Raw genomic sequence first — 20,787 nt, forward strand, 5'->3', positions numbered from 1 at the left:
TATTAAAACCTGTTTGGGATAGGGGGCGGTATTTTCACTTCCGGATGAAAAGTGTGCCCAACGTAAACTGCCTGCTACTCAGGCCCAGAAGCTAGGATATGCATATAATTGGTAGATTTGGATAGAAAACACTCTAAAGTTTCTAGAACTGTTAGAATTATGTCTGTGAGTATAACAGAACTTATTTGGCAGGCCAAAACCCGAGGACAAACCTTCCAAGAATATTTTTTTTGTGGTGTCTCTGTTTTCAATTGCTTTTCTATTGGAACCTAGATTTCTATGGTACATGGTTGCAGTTCCTATTCCTTCCACTAGATGTCAACAGTATTTAGAAATTGGTTGAATTTTTTCTTTAGAAAAATGAAGAAGTACGGCTATTCAGAACGAGGGTCCAGCCAAGTGCTCTCTACTGTTTTGATGCGCGCTCCAGGTCATGCGCTTCACGTTGTTTTTATCCGGTATTGAACACAGTTTATCCCGCCTTAACCCCTGGTTGGGGACAGACATCCAGCGAAAAATCCTATCGCCATTAGCATAATGAAATATAGGACTATGTTATATCGTTTTATAGATACACCTCTCCTGAATCGAACCACGTTGTCCGATTTCAAAAAGGCTTTACAGCAAAAGCAAAACATTAGATTATGTTAGAGGAGTATATCGTAAAAGTAGCCACATAGCCATTTTCCGACCAACCACATGCATCACAAATAACCAAAAAACAGCTAAATGCAGCACTAACCTTTGACAATCTTCATCAGATGAGACCCCTAGGACATCATGTTACACAATACATGCATTCTTTTGTTCGATAAAGTTCATATTTATATATAAAAACAGCATTTTACATCGGCGCGTAACGTTGACTAACTATTTTCCCTCAAATGCATCCGGTGAAACAGCGTTACAATTTACTAAATTACTATTCGAAAACATTTTAAAAATGTAATATTGTCATTCTAAGATTTATAGATGAATATCTCTTGAAAGCACCTGTAATGCCAGATTTAAAAATAACTTTACTGGGTAATCACACTTTGCGATAAAAGGGGATGCGATACTCAGAAAATAGGCTACCGTTACAGGTCAGCGCCATCTTGGAACAATCGCATATCAAATCTAGTCTTGTATACTATTGTCAATAATCCCTTACCTTTGATTATCTTCATCAGAAAGCACTTCTAGGAATCCCAGGTCCACAACAAATGTATTTTCGTTCTAAAAAGTTAATCCTTTATGTTCCAATAGCTTGTTCTTGTTAGCGCGTTCTGAAGGCTGCATGTAAAGTTCCGTCGTGCGCGGGACTCCACTTTCGGAAAAATGCATTTTTTTTTTATTTAGGTTCGTTCAAACATGTCAAACGTTGTATAACATAAATCTTTAGGGCCTTTTTCAACCAGAGCTCCAATAAGATTCAAGGGGGACGATTGCATTGTGTTTCAAAACGTTTCGAAAGGGAAGGGTAGCCAGGGGGCCGGCGTCATAATGGTGATGGCCCTCTCCGTGTGACCACGTTCCACTGCGTCTCATTCATTCAGTTTTCACAGTAGAAGGCTCAAATCACTTTGTAAAGACTGGGGACATCTAGTGGAAGCAATAGGAAGTTCTCAATGAACCATTGCTCACTGTGTGATTTACAGGCAAACTGATGAAGTTGAGTCCGCAATTCAGAATTCCACTTCCTGTTACGATCGGTCTCGGGGTTTTGACTGCCATATGAGTTCTGTTATACTCACAGACACCATTCAAACAGTTTTAGAAACGTTAGGGTGTTTTCTATCCACAAGTATTAATTATATGCATATCCTAGCTTCTGAGTTTAACCTGTTGGGTCTAGGGGGCAGCATTTGCACGTCTGGATAAAAAAAATGTACCCGATTTAATCTGGTTACTAATCCTACCCAGTAACTAGAATATGCATATACTTATTATATATGGATAGAAAACACTCTAAAGTTTCCAAAACTGTTTGAATGGTGTCTGTGAGTATAACAGAACTCATTTGGCAGGCAAAACCCTGAGACATTTTCTGACAGGAAGTGGATACCTGATGTGTTGTATTGACTTTAAACCTATCCCATTGAAAAACACAGGGGTTTAGGAATATTTTGGCACTTCCTATTGCTTCCACTAGATGTCACCAGCCTTTACAAAGTGTTTTGAGTCTTCTGGAGGGAGATCTGACCGAACAAGAGCCATGGAACGATGATGTCCCATTAGACACCTGGCGCGCTAGTTCATGTTGGGTACCCTCGTTCCAATACGTTATAAAAGAGTATGCATTCGTCCACCTTGAATATTATTCATGTTCTGGTTAAAAAAGGCCCTAATGATTTATGCTATACAACGTTTGACATGTTTGAACGAACGGAAATATATTTTTTCCCCTCGTTCATGACGAGAAGTCCGGCTGGCTTACATCATGTGCTAACGAGACGGAGATTTTTGGACATAAATGATGAGCTTTTTTGAACAAAACTACATTCGTTATGGACCTGTGATACCTGGAAGTGACATCTGATGAAGAGAATCAAAGGTAATGGATTATTTACATAGTATTTTCGATTTTAGATCTCCCCAACATGACGTCTAGTCTGTATCGCAACGAGTATTTTTCTGGGCGCAGTGCTCAGATTATTGCAAAGTGTGATTTCCCAGTAAGGTTATTTTTAAATCTGGCAAGTTGATTGCGTTCAAGAGATGTAAATCTATAATTCTTTAAATGACAATATAATATTTTACCAATGTTTTCTAATTTTAATTATTTAATTTGTGGTGTTGACTTGACTGCCGGTTATTGGAGGGAAACGATTTCCTCAACATCAATGCCATAGTAAAACGCTGTTTTTGGATATAAATATGAACTTGATAGAACTAAAAATGCATGCATTGTCTAACATAATGTCCTAGGAGTGTCATCTGATGGAGATTGTAAAAGGTTAGTGCATCATTTTAGCTGGTTTTATGGTTTTGGTGACCCTGTCTTTGACTTGACAAAACATTACACACAACTCTTGTAAATGTACTGTCCTAACATACTCTAAATTTATGCTTTCGCCGTAAAACCTTTTTGAAATCGTAAAACGTGGTTAGATTAAGGAGATGTTTATCTTTCAAATGGTGTAACATAGTTGTATTTTTGAAAAATTTGAATTTTGACATTTATTTGGATTCAAATTTGCCGCTCTTGAAATGCACCTGCTGTTGATGGAGTGCACCACGGGTGGCACGCTAGCGTCCCACCTAGCCCCAAGAGGTTAAGTAGGAGGCCGTTTAAAATGGGCACGAATTTTTTTCAAAAATCGCTGTAGCGCCCCCTATCCTAGGCGAACGACAAGAGGTTAAATTTTATTGATTATTTATGTTTTAAAATACCTAAAGTTGACTTAGGAAAGTTATTTGAGATGTTTGGATAGCGTTTACAGGTAACTTATTAGATATTTTGTAGTCATGCTGGGTGTTGAACCGGTGTTTTTCTGAATGAAACAAATAAATGGACATTTTGGAGATATAACGACGGAATTAATCGAACAAAAGGACCATTTGTGATGTTTATGGGACGTATTGGAGTGCCAACAGAAGAAGTTCTTCAAAGGTAAGGCATGAATTATATCGCTATTTCTGAGTTTTGTGTCGCGCCTGGCGGGTTGAAATGTGATTGTCATGTGTTTGTTTGATGGGGTGCTGTCCTCAGATAATCACATGGTTTACTTTCGCCGTAAAGTCTTTTTGAAATCTGACACGATGGCTATATTAACAAGAAGTTAAGCTTTAATTTGGTGTATTGCAGTTGTGAATGTATGAAAGTTAAATATTTCTAACAATTTGTTTGAATTTTGCGCTCTGCAATTTCACCGGATGTTGTCGAAACGTTCCGCTAGTGGAAAGCAGGCTATTAAAATGACTAGTGGTCCATTTATTAAAGTGGCCAATGATTTGAAGTCTGTGTATGTTGGCAGCAGCCTCTCTGTTAGTGATGGCTATTTAACAGTCTGATGGCCTTGAGATAGAATCTGTTTTTCAGTCTCAGCTTTAATGCACCTGTACTGACCTCGCCTGCTGGATGATTGCGAGTTAAACAGGCTCGGGTGGTTGTTGTCCTTGATGATCTTTTTGGCCTTCCTGTGACATCGGGTGCTGTAGGTGTCCTGGAGGGCAGGTAGTTTGCCCCCAGTAATGCGTTGTGCAGACCGCACCACCCTCTGGAGAGCCCTGTGGTTCTGGGCGGTGCAGTTGCTGACCCAGGCGGTGATACAGCCTGACAAGATTCTCTCAATTGAGCATCTGTAAAAGTTTGTGAGTGTTTTAAGTGACAAGCCAAATTTCTTCAGCCTCCTGAGTTTGAAGAGGCGCTATTGCACCTTCTTCGCCACACTGTCTGTGTGGGTGGACCATTTCAGTTTGTCAGTGATATGTATGCCGAGGAACTTAAAACTTTCCACCTTCTCCACTGTTGTCCCGTCAATGTGTATAGGGGGGTGCTCCCTCTGCTGTTTCCTGAAGTCCACGATCATCTCCTTTGTTTTGTTGATGTTGAGTGAGAGGTTATTTTCCTGACACCACACTCCCAGAGCCCTCACCTCCTCCCTGTAGTTGTTGGTAATCAAGCCTACTACTGTTGTGTCGTCTGCAAACTTGATGATTGAGTCGGAGGTGTGCATGGCCACGCAGTCATGGGTGAACAGGGAGTACAGGAGGGGGCTGAGCACGCACCCTCGTGCGGCCCCAGTGTTGAGGATCTGTGAAGTGGAGATGTTGTTTCCTACCTTCACCACCTGGGGGTGGCCAGTCTGGAAGTCCAGGACCCAATTGCACAGGGCGCGGTTCAGACCCAGGGCCTCAAGCTTAATGATGAGCTTGGAGGGTACTATAGTGTTGCATTCTTACATACACTACTGTTCAAAAGTTTGGGGTCACTTAGAAATGTCCTTGTTTTTGAAAGAAAAGCACATTTTCTGTCCATTAAAATAACATCAAATTGATCAGAAATACAGTGTAGACAATGTTAAATGTCTACACAGTGTAGACAATGTTGTAAATGATTACTGTAGCTGGAAACGGCTGATTTTTAATGGAATATTGACATAGGCGTACAGAGGCTCATTATCAGCAACCGTCACTCCTGTGTTACAATGGCACGTTGTGTTAGCTAATCCAAGTTTATCATTTTAAAAGACCAATTGATCATTAGAAAACCCGTTTGCAATTATGTTAGCACAGCTGAAAACTGTTGTTCTCATTAAAGAAGCAATAAAACTGTCCTTATTTAGACTAGTTGAGTATCTGGAGCATCAGCATTTGTGGGTTTGATTACAGGCTCAAAATGGCCAGAAACAAAGAACTTTCTTCTGAAACTTGTCTGTCTATTCTTGTTCTGAGAAATGAAGGCTATTCCATGTGAGAAATTGCCAAGAAACTGAAGACCTCGAACAACGCTGTGTACTACTCCCTTCACAGAACAGCGCAAACTGGCTCTAACCAGAATAGAAAGAGGAGTGGGAGGCCCCGGTGCACAACTGAGCAAGAGGACAAGTACATTACAGTGTCTAGTTTGAGAAACAGATGCCTCACAAGTCCTCAACTGGCAGCTTCATTAAATAGTACCCGCAAAACACCAGTCTCAACATCAATAGTGAAGAGGCAACCCCCGGGATACTGGCCTTCCAGACAGAGTTCCTCTGTCCAGTGTCTGTGTTATTTTGCCCATCTTAATCTTTTCTTTTTATTGTCTGGTCTGAGATATGGCTTTTTCTTTGCAACTCTGCCTAGAGGGACAGCATCCCGGAGTCGCCTCTTCACTGATGACGTTGAGACTGGTGTTTTGTGGGTAATTTTTAATGAAGCTGCCAGTTGAGGACTTGTGAGGCATCTGTAAGCACACCAGCCAGCTGGTCTGCGCATGCTCTGAGGACATGGCTAGGGATGCCGTCTGGGCTGGCATCCTTGCGAGGGTTAACACGTTTAAATGTCTTACTCACATCGGCCACGGAGAAGGAGAGCCCACACTCCTTGGTAGCTGGCTGTGTCGGTGGCACTGTGTTATCCTCTAAGCGGGCAAAAAAACGTGTTTATCTTGTCCGGAAGCAAGACGTCGGTGTCCGCGACGTGGCTGGTTTTCCTTTTGTAGTCCGTGATTGTCTGTAGACCCTGCCACATACGTCCTCTGTCTGAGTCGTTGAATTGCGACTCCACTTTATCTCTATACTGACGTTTTACCTGTTTGATTGCCTTGCGGAGGGAATCACTACTCTGTTTGTATTCTGCCATATTCCCAGTCACCTTGCCATGGTTAAATACGGTGGTTTGTGCTTTCAGTTGTTTAGTTTTTTTCCCAAAAGTAGGGTGGGGGAGGGTCTTGTATGCATCCCGGAAGTTGGAATAACAATGGTGTTTTTCCAACGCGATTACTACAGTCAATAGGGCTGATAGAATTTAGGTAGCCTTTTCCTCAAATTTGCTTTGTTACAATCCACAAATACAATAAATGCACCTTCAAGATATATGGTTTCCAGTTTGCATAAAGTCCAGTGAAGTTCCTCCTCAAGCCGTTGCGGTATCGGCTTGAGGGGGGATATATGCGGCTGTGACAATAACCGAAGAGAATTCTATTGGGAGATAATACGGTCGGCATTTGATTGTGAGGTATTTTATGTTGGGTGAACAAAAGGACTTGAGTTCCTCTATGTTATTACAAATACACCATGAGTTGTTAATCATGAAACATACACCCCCGCCCTTCTTCTTCCCGGGGAGATGTTTATTCCTGTCGGCGCGATGAGCTGAGAACCCAGATGGCTGGACTGACTCCGACAGTATATCCCGAGAGAGCCATGTTTCCGTGAAACAGAGTATGTTACAATCCCTGATGTCTCTCTGGAAAGAAACGCTTGCCCTGATCTCATCAACTTTGTTATCCACAGACTGAACATTAGCAAGTAATATACTCGGGTAGTGTGCGCGCCTCCTAAGTGGGACTAAAAGACTGCTTCGAGTTCCTCTTTTTTGCTAGCCCTCTTTTACGTTAACCCTGATCCTTTTCCTAACCTTAACCTAAATATCCTAACCTGCTACATTAATTCTCCTAACCTGCTGCGTAAAATCTCCTAACCTGCTACGAAAAAGTAACTTCCGTATCAAAGTGGTGTAAAAAGAGTGTTTCTCATGGTGACAGGGCTTATAGGACCTATAGACACCAGGGGATTTCTCCTGCACAATAATGTCCAGGGGGGAGCGTCTGTCTAAAATCAGGTGGTGTATTAGGGGGATAACAAGCTACTCTACATATGATATATCAAATTAAATCAAAGTTTATTAGTCACCTACACATAAACTCAGCCCTGTCAACTACGTTTATTTTCAGTAAACTTAACATGTGTAAATATTTGTATGAACATTACAAGATTCAACAACTGAGACATAAACTGAACAAGTTCCACATACAGTGAGGGAAAAAAGTATTTGATCCCCTGCTGATTTTGTACGTTTGCCCACTGACAAAGAAATTATCAGTCTATAATTTTAATGGTAGGTTTATTTGAACAGTAAGAGACAGAATAACAACAAAAAATCCAGAAAAAGGCATGTTAAAAATGTTATAAATTGATTTGCATTTTAATGAGGGAAATAAGTATTTGACCCCTCTACAAAACATGACTTAGTACTTGGTGGCAAAACCCTTGTTGGCAATCACAGAGGTCAGACGTTTCTTGTAGTTGGCCACCAGGTTTGCACACATCTCAGAAGGGATTTTGTCCCACTCCTCTTTGCAGATCTTCTCCAAGTCATTAAGGTTTCGAGGCTGACGTTTGGCAACTCGAACCTTCAGCTCCCTCCACAGATTTTCTATGGGATTAAGGTCTGGAGACTGGCTCACTCCAGGACCTTAATGTGCTTCTTCTTGAGCCACTCATTTGTTGCCTTGGCCGTGTGTTTTGGGTCATTGTCATGCTGGAATACCCATCCACGACCCATTTTCAATACCCTGGCTGAGGGAAGGAGGTTCTCACCCAAGATTTCACGGTACATGGCCCCGTCCATCGTCCCTTTGATGCGGTGAAGTTGTCCTGTCCCCTTAGCAGAAAAACACCCCCAAAGCATAATGTTTCCACCTCCATGTTTGACGGTGGGGATGGTAATCTTGGGGTCATAGGCAGCATTCCTCCTCCTCCAAACACGGTGAGTTGAGTTGATGCCAAAGAGCTCCATTTTGGTCTCATCTGACCACAACACTTTCACCCAGTTGTCCTCTGAATCATTCAGATGTTCATTGGCAAACTTCAGATGGGCATGTATATGTGATTTCTTGAGCAGGGGGACCTTGCGGGCGCTGCAGGATTTCAGTCCTTCACAGCGTGGTGTGTTACCAATTGTTTTCTTGGTGACTATGGTCCCAGCTGCCTTGAGATCATTGACAAGATCCTCCTGTGTAGTTCTGGGCTGATTCCTCACCGTTCTCATGATCATTGCAACTCCACGAGGTGAGATCTTGCATGGAGCCCCAGTCCGAGTGAGATTGACAATTCCTTTGTGTTCAATTTGCGAATAATCGCACCAACTGTTGTCACCTTCTAACCAAGCTGCTTGGCGATGGTCTTGTAGCCCATTCCAGCCTTGTGTAGGTCTACAATCTTGTTCCTGACATCCTTGGAGTGCTCTTTGGTCTTGGCCATGGTGGAGAGTTTGGAATCTGATTGATTGATTGCTTCTGTGGACTGGTGTCTTTTATACAGGTAACAAACTGAGATTAGGAGCACTCCCTTTAAGAGTGTGCTCCTAATCTCAGCTCGTTACCTGTATAAAAGACACCTGGAAGCCAGAAATCTTTCTGATTGAGAGGGGGTCAAATACTTATTTCCCTCAATAAAATGCAAATCAATTTATAACATTTTTGACATGCGTTTTTATGGATTTTTTTGTTGTTATTCTGTCTCTCACTGTTCAAATAAACCTACCATTAAATTTATAGACTGATGATTTCTTTGTCAGTGGGCAAACGTACAAAATCAGCAGGGGAAATACTTTTTTCCCTCACAGTACGAGCCCCTAATCAAAGAGCAGCAGTAAAATAACAATAGCGAGACTATATACAGGGGGGTAATGATACAGAGTCAATGTGCGTGGGCACCGTTTAGTTGAGGTAGTATGTACATGTAGGTAGAGTTATTAAAGTAACTATGCATAGATGACATCAGAGAGTGGCAGTGGTGTAAAGAGGGGGTGAGGGGGGTACTGCAAATAGTCTGGGTAGCCATTTGAGTACATGTTCACGAGTCTTATGGCTTGAGGGTAGAAGCTGTTTAGAAGCGTCTTGGACCTAGACTTGGCGCTCCAGTACCACTTGCCGTGTGGTAGCAGAGAGAACAGTCTATGACTTGGGTGGCTGGAGTCTTTGACAATTTTTAGGGCCTTCCTCTGACACCGCCTGGTATAGAGGTCCTGGATGTAAGGAAGCTGTTCGCACTACCCTCTGTAGTGCCTTGCGGTTGGAGGCCGAGCAGTTGCCATACCAGGCAGTGATGCAACCAGTCAGGATGCTCTCGATGGTGCAGCTGTAGAACCTTTTGTGGATCTGAGGACCCATGCCAAATCTTTTCAGTCTCCTGAGGGGGAATAGGTTTTGTCGTGCCCGTCATGGTGTGCATGGACCATGTTAGTTTGTTGGTGATGTCTCTATTCCACAAGTAAGGTACAAAAATCTAAAAGCATATTCACCTAACTCAGTGGTGATCGAATGGATCTCCACAGTTAGCCATCCCTGTGACTGGGTCTGGTATCTCGTACGTGTAAGTTAACAATGAAGTAAGGTATGGTGGAAGTTTATGCAGGAGGGCTATTCACTGGTAGCTGGGGGAAACAACATCAGTGCTTTGGAATAGCCTTGGGTTGAGTTCAGTAGGTAGAAAACAGAGTAAAACGGGTAGGTGTCATCTAAATTTGTCCAATAAGAGCATAGAATTTTTGCCACAGAATTTAGTTTTTCCATTGCAAAACGTTTTGGTACAGTGTGCCCTACTGAACATGACTCTGATGTTTGAGTATACTCACAGGTGTGAGGTCAGTAATGTTGCACTGCAGTAGACTGGTGTCCTCTACTAGCGTCTCACCCAACAGAGGACTGTGGGAAGGGGAACTGCTCTACCTCACCGTGGAGCACACGTGCACACGCATTCACACACGCACGTAAATGCAAACGCACATACGCACACTCACAGTTACATTAGTGCAGGTATGGGGAAAAAACTAAACTTACCGTTGCGAGGTAGAATAGTAGAATAAACAAGGTGCAATTTAGAAATTTGGTCCTTCATCAACAGTTTTATCTTGTTATGTCAGTTACTGATAGTCACTCAATTAGCCCACGTCAGCTAAAACATTTTTGATTGGTAAATGAGTCTAGCGGCCAGCTATCTACTGTGAACTTGTAGTAATCAAGGTCGAATTAGAGCCCGGAGGGCCCCGATTGATTTTGTTAGTCAGTTTCACTCAGATATCATATTAAAAACGGCAAACATTTCTCTCCACCATATGGCAAAATGTGCAAATTTGCAGATTTTGTGTAAAACTGCTCATTATCCTCTTTTCATATGCATGAAAGCATAAACTCAGAGCAATTTTTGACAGTGTCATCTGCCAAACAATGTTGATGTCAAAGAATGGCCCAGCTCGGCACTTTTCTGCCTCTCCCGTGCACGTTGCACTGTCATCAGTGCTAATACTAAATATTCATAATTAGTTGACCTCAAAGTGTTTAGAATGCACTGATGCAGACATGTCTTGGCCTTCTGAATGGCATATGCAGATGTCAGGTGAAAAGCAACTGCGGCCCCTCATGATGAGTTCAGATTTATTGTGGCCCCGACCGCAATCAAAGTGGCCCATTCCTGCATTAGTGCATATCGAACATACTTTCCTCCCAATCTCTATAGAATAATAAACATGACTTAATGTCTTACTAGTAAGCATTGTAATAAGCATGTAACAGTTGCTGACCCTTGTACTTGGTGACCACTTCAGAGTTGACACTGAGAGGCTCCTGGAAGTCCACCCTCAGACAGGAGCTGCTAATGACAGACAGGCGGACAAAGGTGGGAGCATCTTTATATTATCCGCTATTGTTTACTTTTTAAGGCTTCAACAATGTTATTCATGCCATCACAGTCAGTCAGTGCTGTCAAAAAGTCAGACATTTTAATAATTTCATAATATATCACATACCCAGCATTCCCTGGGAACAGTGGAAAGTTCTGTTGACTATCATGGTTAAATCAAGATCAACTAAATTGATATTCCACATTCATAATTATTCATCAGTCAACTTACAGTAAAACAGTTACATACAGTTTTCAATCACTCAAAGACATATTTTTCTTTATTCATAATCGTAACATGCACCTTACACTATCTGAAGAATTTCAGCCTACAAAAACCGTCCGATCATAAAAGCATGGAGTATGTAGAATGATGAAGAGGAAAAAAGTCCTCTATGCATCAAAGTCCAGATTGATTCAGGCGTAAGGGGGCTGCCTACCTGCTACCACGTGTGTCATGAAACACGAACAAAACAGTAATACAGGATCGGTGTCGAAATTAATTTGTTAAACACTGTTCAACTATTGTCTTTCTCTCTTTTTGAGTCAACTACTCAGTACTAGATTAATTCTCTGATCCTTTGATTGGGTGGACAACATGTCATTTCATGCTGCAAGAGCTCTGATAGGTTGGAGGACATTCTCTGGAAGTTGTCATAATTACTGTGTAAGTCTATGGAAGGGGTAGAACCATGAGCCTCCTAGGTTTTGTATTGACGGAAGGTAGCTGTCCTCCGGCTACACCATGGTGCAACCCTACAGAGTGCTGTTGAGGCTACTGTAGACCTTCATTGCAAAAAAGTATGCTTTCATCAATTATTTGGTGATATGTCAATTTATTTAGTATATATATAAAAATATATAGATTTATTTATTTTTTAAATGAAATTCACTGAGGAGGATGGTCCTCCCCTTCCACCTCTGAGGAGCCTCTACTGACATACACACACACACACATACGCACAAACACACACGCTTGCGCGTACACACTACACACACACACACACACACACATACCGCTCTGTCCCAGCCATCACAACGTGGAACCCATTACCTGCTCAGCCCAGTCAGAATGCCATAAAAAAAAGAACAGAAAAATTGAAATCAAGGCAATGCTGGATTGATCTGGGTACCAACTGCACTTCAAGTAGAGCTGAGCACATGATCTCTGTCTCAAAAATGTCTGTCACACACACGCAGTATATTTTACAATTAAGTTGCTCAAGGTAGTGCCCCTGGGTGTGTACTATGTGTGTTTTGGCATGTATTTGGGTCTGCATGTTTGCTTGTGTATGTGTTTGACTATCTACTGACTGGTATGCTCAAAGCCCGTCTGCATGCGTCTGAAGAGCCGGTGCCTCCACTCCCAGGCCTTGAGTTGCTTCTCATGGTCCGACGTCTCCCGCTCCCCGGGGCCCTCGCTCCGCACCTGGGCCTGTAGGTCCCCCACGCGCTCCTCTGCCTCACGGACCAATGTGGCTAGGTGCACAGCACAGCCCTCAAGGCTCACGACTGCAGGGCACAACAACACACAGTTGTAATTTATATTAACAAAAGAGTCGCCGAGGTGATCAACACATTACATTATCAGCCATGCTCTTTGAAATGAAATTATCACTTTTGGGGGCTCCTGGAAGTAGATGAGTGATAAAATGACATGAGCACAGTGGCGCACACTCACGTGAGAGTTAGCTGTGTTCCTTTTCTTTTTTGAAGACAAAGGTCTTGTCCGGTTGGAATATTATGGAAGATTTATGATAAAAACATCCTAAAGATTGATTCTATACATCGTTTGACATGTTTCGACGAACTGTAATATAACTTTTTTGACTTTTCGTCTGAACTTAATGCGTGAGCACAGCGCATTTGGAGTACTCGACCGAACGTGCGAACAAAAAGGAGGTATTTGGACATATATATATATATATATATACATGGACTTTATCGAAACAAATGAACATTTATTGGGAACTGGGATTCCTGGAAGTGCATTCGGACAAAGATCATCAAAGGTAAGTGAATATTTATAATATTATTTCTGAGTTTTGTTGACTCCACAAAATGGCGGGTTTGGTTTTGTGACTGAGCGCCGTATTCAGATTATTGGCAAGTGTGCTTTCGCTGTAAAAAAAAATTGGAATCTGACACAGCGGTTACATTAACTTCTATGGGAAACGTGGGACGTGAGCGTCCCACTCTATTCAACAGCCAGTGGTATACCGTGGCGCGAAATACAAAACCTTAAAAATGCTATAACTTCAATTTCTCAAACATATGACTATTTTACATCATTTGAAAGATAAGACTCTCGTTAATCCAACCACATTGTCTGATTTCAAAAAGGCTTTACAGCGAAAGCAAAACTTTTGATTATGTCAGGAGAGTACCCAGACAAAAATAATCACACAGCCATTTTCAAAGCAAACATATATGTCACAAAAACACAAACCACAGCTAAATACAGCACTAACCTTTGATGATCGTCATCAGATGACACTCCTAGGACATTATGTTATACAATACATGCATGTTTTGTTCAATCAAGTTCATATTTATATAAAAAAACAGCTTTTTACATTAGCATGTGATGTTCAGAACTAGCATACCCACCCAAAACTTCCGGTGAATTTACTAAATTACTCATGATCAACATTTACAAAATACATAACAATTATTTTAAGAATTATAGATACAGAACTCCTTTATGCAATCGCGGTGTCAGATTTTAAAATAGCTTTTCGGCGAAAGCACATTTTGTAATTACATTTACATTTACGTCATTTAGCAGACGCTCTTATCCAGAGCGACTTACAAATTGGTGCATTCACCTTATGACATTCTGTTTCATGTGACAAAAGAGACACACCTACTGTAATATTCTGAGTACATAGCTCGGCCATCAAGGCTAGCTATTCAGACACCCGCCAACGCCGAGGCTCAGTAAACTCAGAATTACTATTAGAACAATTGGATTACCTTTGCCGTTCTTCGTCAGAATGCACTCCCAGGACTTCTACTTCAACAACAAATGTTGTTTTGGTTCCAAATAATCCATAGTTATTATCCAAATACCTCCGTTTTGTTTGTGCGTTCAGGTCACTATCCAAAGGGTAACGCGCGGGTGCATTTCGTGACAAAAAAATTCTAAATGTTCCTTTACCGTACTTAGAAGCATGTCAAATGCTATTTAAAATCATTTTTTATGCGATTTTCCTCGTAAAATAGTGATAATATTCCAACCGGACAACCTTGTATTCATTCAAACAGGTGAAGAAATAAATGGCCAAGTCTCGTGAACGCGCATCTCCTGTCTCTGAGCCACCAGGCAGACCACTCTCAAACAGAGTTCCTGTACCTTGCCCAGAGACAGCAGACGTCCCAATCCACTTTCTGGCGCCTTCAGAGAGCCAATGGAAGCCTTAGAACATGTCACGTAACCCCAAAGATACTGTAATTTCGATAGAGATGCAACAGAAGGACCACAAATTGTCAGACAGGCCACTTCCTGCTTGTAATCTTCTCAGGTTTTTGGCTGCCATATGAGTTCTGTTATACTCACAGACACCATTCAAACAGTTTTAGAAACTTTAGAGTGTTTTCTATCCAAATATAGTAATTATATGCATATTCTCATTTCTGGAAAAGAGTAGTAACCAGTTTAATTCGGGTACGTTTTTTATCCGGCCGTGAAAATACTGCCCCCTAGCCCCAACAGGTTAAAATGGTGTAAAATAGTTGTATGTTTGAGAAATTTGAATTATGAGATTTTTGTTGTTTTGAATTTGGCGCCCTGCTATTTCACTGGCTGTTGGCAGTGTGTCCCGCCGGTGGAACGCTAGCGTCCCACATACCCCAGACAGGTGGGTCACATCATTCAGAGTTAAAATAACAGAGAAAAGTGTGACTAGGCAGGGTTTGGTTCCTCTGTGGATTTCAATGGGACACCCAATATGATGGGAAAATTGTATGTCAGGTTCCGAGGTATAATTAAGTTATTCTAGTACTCTGTCTATATTTCAGCTTGACTCAGTATCTATCACGTCACCCTGTCTCACTTTGGCTTAAGTGTGTCTTCATGCATGAGGTGGTGAGGGTAGGCAACAACACATCCGCCACACTGACCCTCAACACGGGGGCCCCTCAGGGGTGTGTACTTAGTTCCCTCCTGTATTCCCTATTCACCCACAGCTGTGTGCCCGCACATGACTCCAACACCATCACTAAGTTTGCTGACGACACGACCGTGGTAGGTCTGATCACCGACGACGATGAGACAGCCTATAGGGAGGAGGTCAGGGAACTGTCAGTGTGGTGCCAGGACAGCAACCTCTCCCTCACCGTCAGCAAGAAAAATGAGCTGATCGTGGACTGCAGGAAACGGAGGGCTGAGCACGCCCCCAATCACGCCGACGGGGCTAAAGTGGAGTGGGTCGAGATCTTCAAGATCCTAAGTGTCCACATCACTAGTTTCAAGTTTTAATGTCAGTAATCAATTTCAATGTAGTACTAAAAATACATAAGAGAAATAAAAATAAGAACACGAGAAAGTAAGTAAGCTATATACAGGGTCAGTTCCAATACTATATTTGCAATGTGCAGGGATACTGAAGTGATAGAGGTAGATATGTATAGGGGTAATTTGACTAGGAATCAGGATATATGATAAACAGAGTAGCAGCAGCGTATATAAGGATTGTATGTGAGTGTGTGTGCATGTGTGTACAGTCAGTATAAATGTGTGTCTATGTTATGTGTGAGGAAATTAAGTGAGAGTGTGTGTGTGTGTGTGTGTGTGTGTGTGTGTGTGTGTGTGTGTGTGTGTGTTGGAGTGTGAGTGTGTGTGTGTTGGAGTGTGAGTGTGCGTAGAGACAGTGCAATTAAATACAAGGGTCAACTCAGATAGTCTGTGTGTCCATTTTGTTAGCTATTTAGCAGTCTTGTGGCTTTGGGGTAGAAGCTGTTCAGGAGCCTACCATCAAGGACCTCTATACTAGGCGATGTCAGAGGAAGGCCCTAAAAATGTCAGACTCCAGCAACCCAAGTCATGAACCAACAGAACCCTGAACAGCTTCTTCCCCCAAGCCATAACACTGCTAAATAGCTAACAAAATGGACACACAGACTATCTGAGTTGAAAACCCTTTTGCCACACCAGTCTCAACGTCAACAGTGAAGAGACAACTTTCTAGGCAGAGTTCCTCTGTCCAGTGTCTGTGTTCTTTTGCCAATCTTAATCTTGGATTTTTATTGGCCAGTCTGACATATGGCTTTTTCTTTGCAACTCGGTTTAGAAGGCCAGCATTCCCGGAGTTGCCTCTTCACTGTTGACGTTGAGACTGGTGTTTTGCGGGTACTATTTAATGAAGCTGCCAGTTGAGGACTTGTGAGGCATCTGTTTCTCAAACTAAACACTGTAATGTACTTGTCCTCTTGCTCAGTTGTGCACCGGGGCCTCCCACTCCTCTTTCTATTATGTTCTGTGAAGGGAGCAGTACACAGCGTTGTACGAAATCTTCAGTTTCTTGGCAATTTCTCTCATGGAATAGACTTCATTTCTCAGAAAAAGAATAGACTGACAAGTTTCAGAAGAAAGTTCTTTGTTTCTGGCCATTTTGACCATGTAATCAAGCCCACAAATGCTGATGCTCCAGATACTCTACTAGTCTAAAGAAGGCCAGTTTAATTGCTTCTTTAATCAGAACAACAGTTTCAGCTGTGCTAACATAATTGCATTTTTTTTTTCTAATGATCAATTAGCCTTTTAAAATGATAAACTTGGATTAGCTAACACAACGTGCCATTGGAACACAGGAGTGATGGATGCTAATAATGGGCCCCTGTACGCCTATGTAGATATTCCATAAAGAATCTGCCATTTCTAGCTACAATAGTCATTTACAACAGTAACAATGTCTACACTGTATTTCCGATAAATTTTATGCCATTTTAATGGACCAAAAAATTTGCTTTTCTTTCAAAAGCAAGGACATTTCTATGTGACTCCAAACCTTTGAACGGTAGCGTACATGTCTACCTCAATTACCTCGTTCCCCTGCACATCGACTTGGTACTGATACCCGTGTATATAGCCAAGTTTTTGTTACTCTTTGTGTATTATTATGACTTGTATTATTACATGTTATTACTTTTCTTTTATTTCTCTATTTTCTTTCTCTCTGCAATGTTGGGAAGGGCCGTAAGTAAGCAATTCACTGTTTGTCTACACCTATTGTTTACGAAGCATGTGACGAATAAACATTTATTTGATTTGATTTGATGTATGTCCAGAGGCGTCATGCCCATAGGGGGCACAGGGGCATATGCCCACTCAGATTTGCCAGCAGCATACCACCCTGCCTCCCACTGATGGCTTGCTTCTGAAGCTAAGTCCCTGGATGGGAGATTAGATGCTGGTGTTGGAGGTCCGGTAGGTGGCACTTTTTCATCTGGTCGAAAAATGTTTTTACCTGTTAGGGCTAGGGGGCAGTATTGACACGGCCGGATAAAAAACGTACCCGATTTAATCTGGTTACTACTCCTGCCCAGTAACTAGAATATGCATATAATTATTGGCTTTGGATAGAAAACACCCTAAAGTTTCTAAAACTTTCATCTTGGCTCTTTTTATTGAAGACTGAGGATCTTTGCTATAACTTGACACTTCCTACGGCTCCCATAGGCTCTCAGAGCCCAGGAAAAAGCTGAACGATATCGAGGCAGCCTCTGGCTGAAACACATTATCGCTTTTGGCAAGTGGCCGATCAGAGTACTATGGGCTTAGGCGCATGCCCGAGTCGACCCCATGCTTTATTTTCTTTTGTCTGTTTACCTAAATGCAGATTCCCGGTCGGAATATTATCGCTTTTTTATGAGAAAAATTGCATAAAAATTGATTTTAAACAGTGGTTGACATGCTTCGAAGTACGGTAATGGAATATTTACACATTTTTTGTCACGAATTGCGCCATGCTCGTCACCCTTATTTACCCTTTCGGATAGTGTCTTGAACGCACGAACAAAACACCGCTATTTGGATATAACGATGGATTATTTTGGACCAAACCAACATTTGTTATTGAAGTAGAAGTCCTGGGAGTGCATTCTGACGAAGACAGCAAAGGTAATAACATTTTTCTTATAGTAAATCTGACTTTGGTGAGTGCTAAACTTGCTGGGTGTCTAAATAGCTAGCCCTGTGATGCCGGGCTATCTACTGAGAATATTGCAAAATGTGCTTTCACCGAAAAGCTATTTTAAAATCGGACATATCGAGTGCATAGAGGAGTTCTGTATCTATAATTCTTAAAATAATTGTTATGCTTTTTGTGAACGTTTATCGTGAGTAATTTAGTAAATTCACCGGCAGTGTTCGGTGGGAATGCTAGTCACATGCTAGTCACATGCTAATGTAAAAAGCTGTTTTTTGATATAAATATGAACTTGATTGAACAAAAGATGCATGTATTGTATAACATAATGTCCTAGGGTTGTCATCTGATGAAGATCATCAAAGGTTAGTGCTGCATTTAGCTGTGGTTTGGGTTTATGTGACATTATATGCTAGCTTGAAAAATGGGTGTCTGATTATTTCTGGCTGGGTACTCTGCTGACATAATCCAATGTTTTGCTTTCGTTGTAAAGCCTTTTTGAAATCGGACAGTGTGGTTAGATTAACGAGAGTCTTGTCTTTAAAATGGTGTAAAATAGTAATATGTTTGAGAAATTGAAGTAATAGCATTTCTAAGGTATTTGAATAACGCGCCACAGGATTCCACTGGCTGTTACGTAGGTGGGACGATTTGGTGCCACCTACCCTAGAGAGGTTAAATATCCCAATTCCCCAGGGCAGTGATTGGGGACATTGCCCTGTCTTTTGGATGGGATGTTAAACGGGTGTCCTGACTCTCTATCTTGACTAAAGATCCCATGGCACTTATTGTAAGAGTGTTAAAATTCCCCATCTGGCCCACACACCCAATCTGGGCATTTGTCCTGTTTAAAATGTTTTAATAAATAATACATTAAAATGATTGTTGTTGTCGCTCTGTAATACTACTAGCCACCTAGACATTTTATGAAGTTGGCATTAGCTAGCCCAGATAGGTTCCCAATCGCCCAAATTCATAACTAGCTGTCAAGAAGCCATTTCAGTCTATCAATACATTTAGAGTAGCTAGCTTGTCTAACTATCTTCGCAGGCATGCCTGCTGGCAAGGTTGGTAGACTCTAGAAAAGCAAGCAATAACTAAATGACCTGAATAAGACTCACATTTACTAGATTTTAGCAGCAATGCAGAGAATAATATTTTGCTTCTTTAAAAAAAAGAACCACCAGTCGAGGATACAGACAGCTCAAGAGGTATGCTTAGATATGCAGAAATATATGCATATTTTGTTACATAGAATTAAGCTAAATTATTATGGCTCTAGATTGCAGGAAAAAGCTGTTTCAGGTGTTTGAAATATGCAAAATTCTCCAACTTCCAGAAAACCACCCCACAGCCATCCTCATATACTTTGTGCCCCCTTAGATGTTTGGGGTGCATGACAGCCCTGTCCATGTCTCAGTATGTCTCAGTGTTTTGTCCCTTTCTTGTACCATCTGAGCAACACAGGACCACTATGAGTCTATGCCTGTCTGTGAATGCCTATATCTGTCTCCCTCTGTTTGTCTCTGTACAGTATGTCTCTTTGACGTCTCTGTCCCTGTCTGTCTCAGGGAGCCACAGACAGACTCTGTGAAGTTTCTTACAGCAGAATCAATGGCTTCCTTTCAAAGCCCAACGAAAGCCCTGCATTGTCTTTGATCTCAATTCTCCTCAGATGGAGTTTGATTACAACGTTCTTATAAAAACGCTGACTCTGTAACCTGGCTAGGGCTGATGGGAGAGCCCTTTATTTCTCTCCCCCTCTCCCTCTCTTTCTATTTCCCTCTCTTTTTTCTTCATGTGTTATTTGGGCTCCGGAGAGCAATCAAAGAGCGAACTTCAGTAAACACCACTTTCCCTCAAGTGTTTTCAATTTGGTGATACCTTTATAAAATGTCTGGATAGGTTCTGGAAAGGGAGTGCAAACACAAATAGTCTGGAAGAGCTCGGTGATGCCTAATCGTTAGCAGAGAGTGAGACGGCGGGGGCTGCTCGATCACTGGCGGCAGAACGGCCTCATGAAGATATCGCATGAAGATGACTAACACCCCCTGAGCACCATTGTGTTTTTCGTCTCTCTTTCTTCCTTCTCTCTCTGCCAACTTTGACATACTCTAGTGTGAGAACGTGCTGTTGTTTGGTGCGTGGTGAGAGGTTGGTTGTTCTGCTGGTTGTGGTTGCTGTGGCAACTGCTCTGGTTGCCGTGGCGGTGGGTACAGTTGCCGTGACGATGGCCATGCTTGCCAGAGTTAGAATGAAGTCACTTTTAGACGCTGATCTATAGTCAGTTTTGCGGGCCTCCCGGGTGGAGCAGCGGTTTAAGGCACTGCATCGCATTGCTAGAGGCGTCACTACAGCCCCGGGTTTGATACCGAGTTGTAACACAACCGGCCATGATTGGGAGTCCCATAGGGCGAGGCACAATTGGCCCAGTGTCGTCCAGGTTAGGGAAGGGTTTGGCCAGGGGTGTCTTTACTTGGCTCATGCCGCTCTAGTGACTCCTTGTGGCGGGCTGGGTGCCTGCAGGCTGACCTCGGTCGCAAGTTGAACGG

The 20,787-nt window shown here is 42.1% G+C and overlaps 1 pseudogene; it reads right to left on the reverse strand.

Annotated features, from left to right (window-relative positions):
- Positions 1-20,787, reverse strand: part of LOC106578334 (ankyrin repeat and fibronectin type-III domain-containing protein 1-like) — a 60,490-nt pseudogene that overhangs the window by 36,679 nt on the left and 3,024 nt on the right.

Source organism: Salmo salar, chromosome ssa19 (genome assembly GCF_905237065.1).
Source record: "Salmo salar chromosome ssa19, Ssal_v3.1, whole genome shotgun sequence".
NCBI classification, from domain to species: domain Eukaryota; kingdom Metazoa; phylum Chordata; class Actinopteri; order Salmoniformes; family Salmonidae; genus Salmo; species Salmo salar.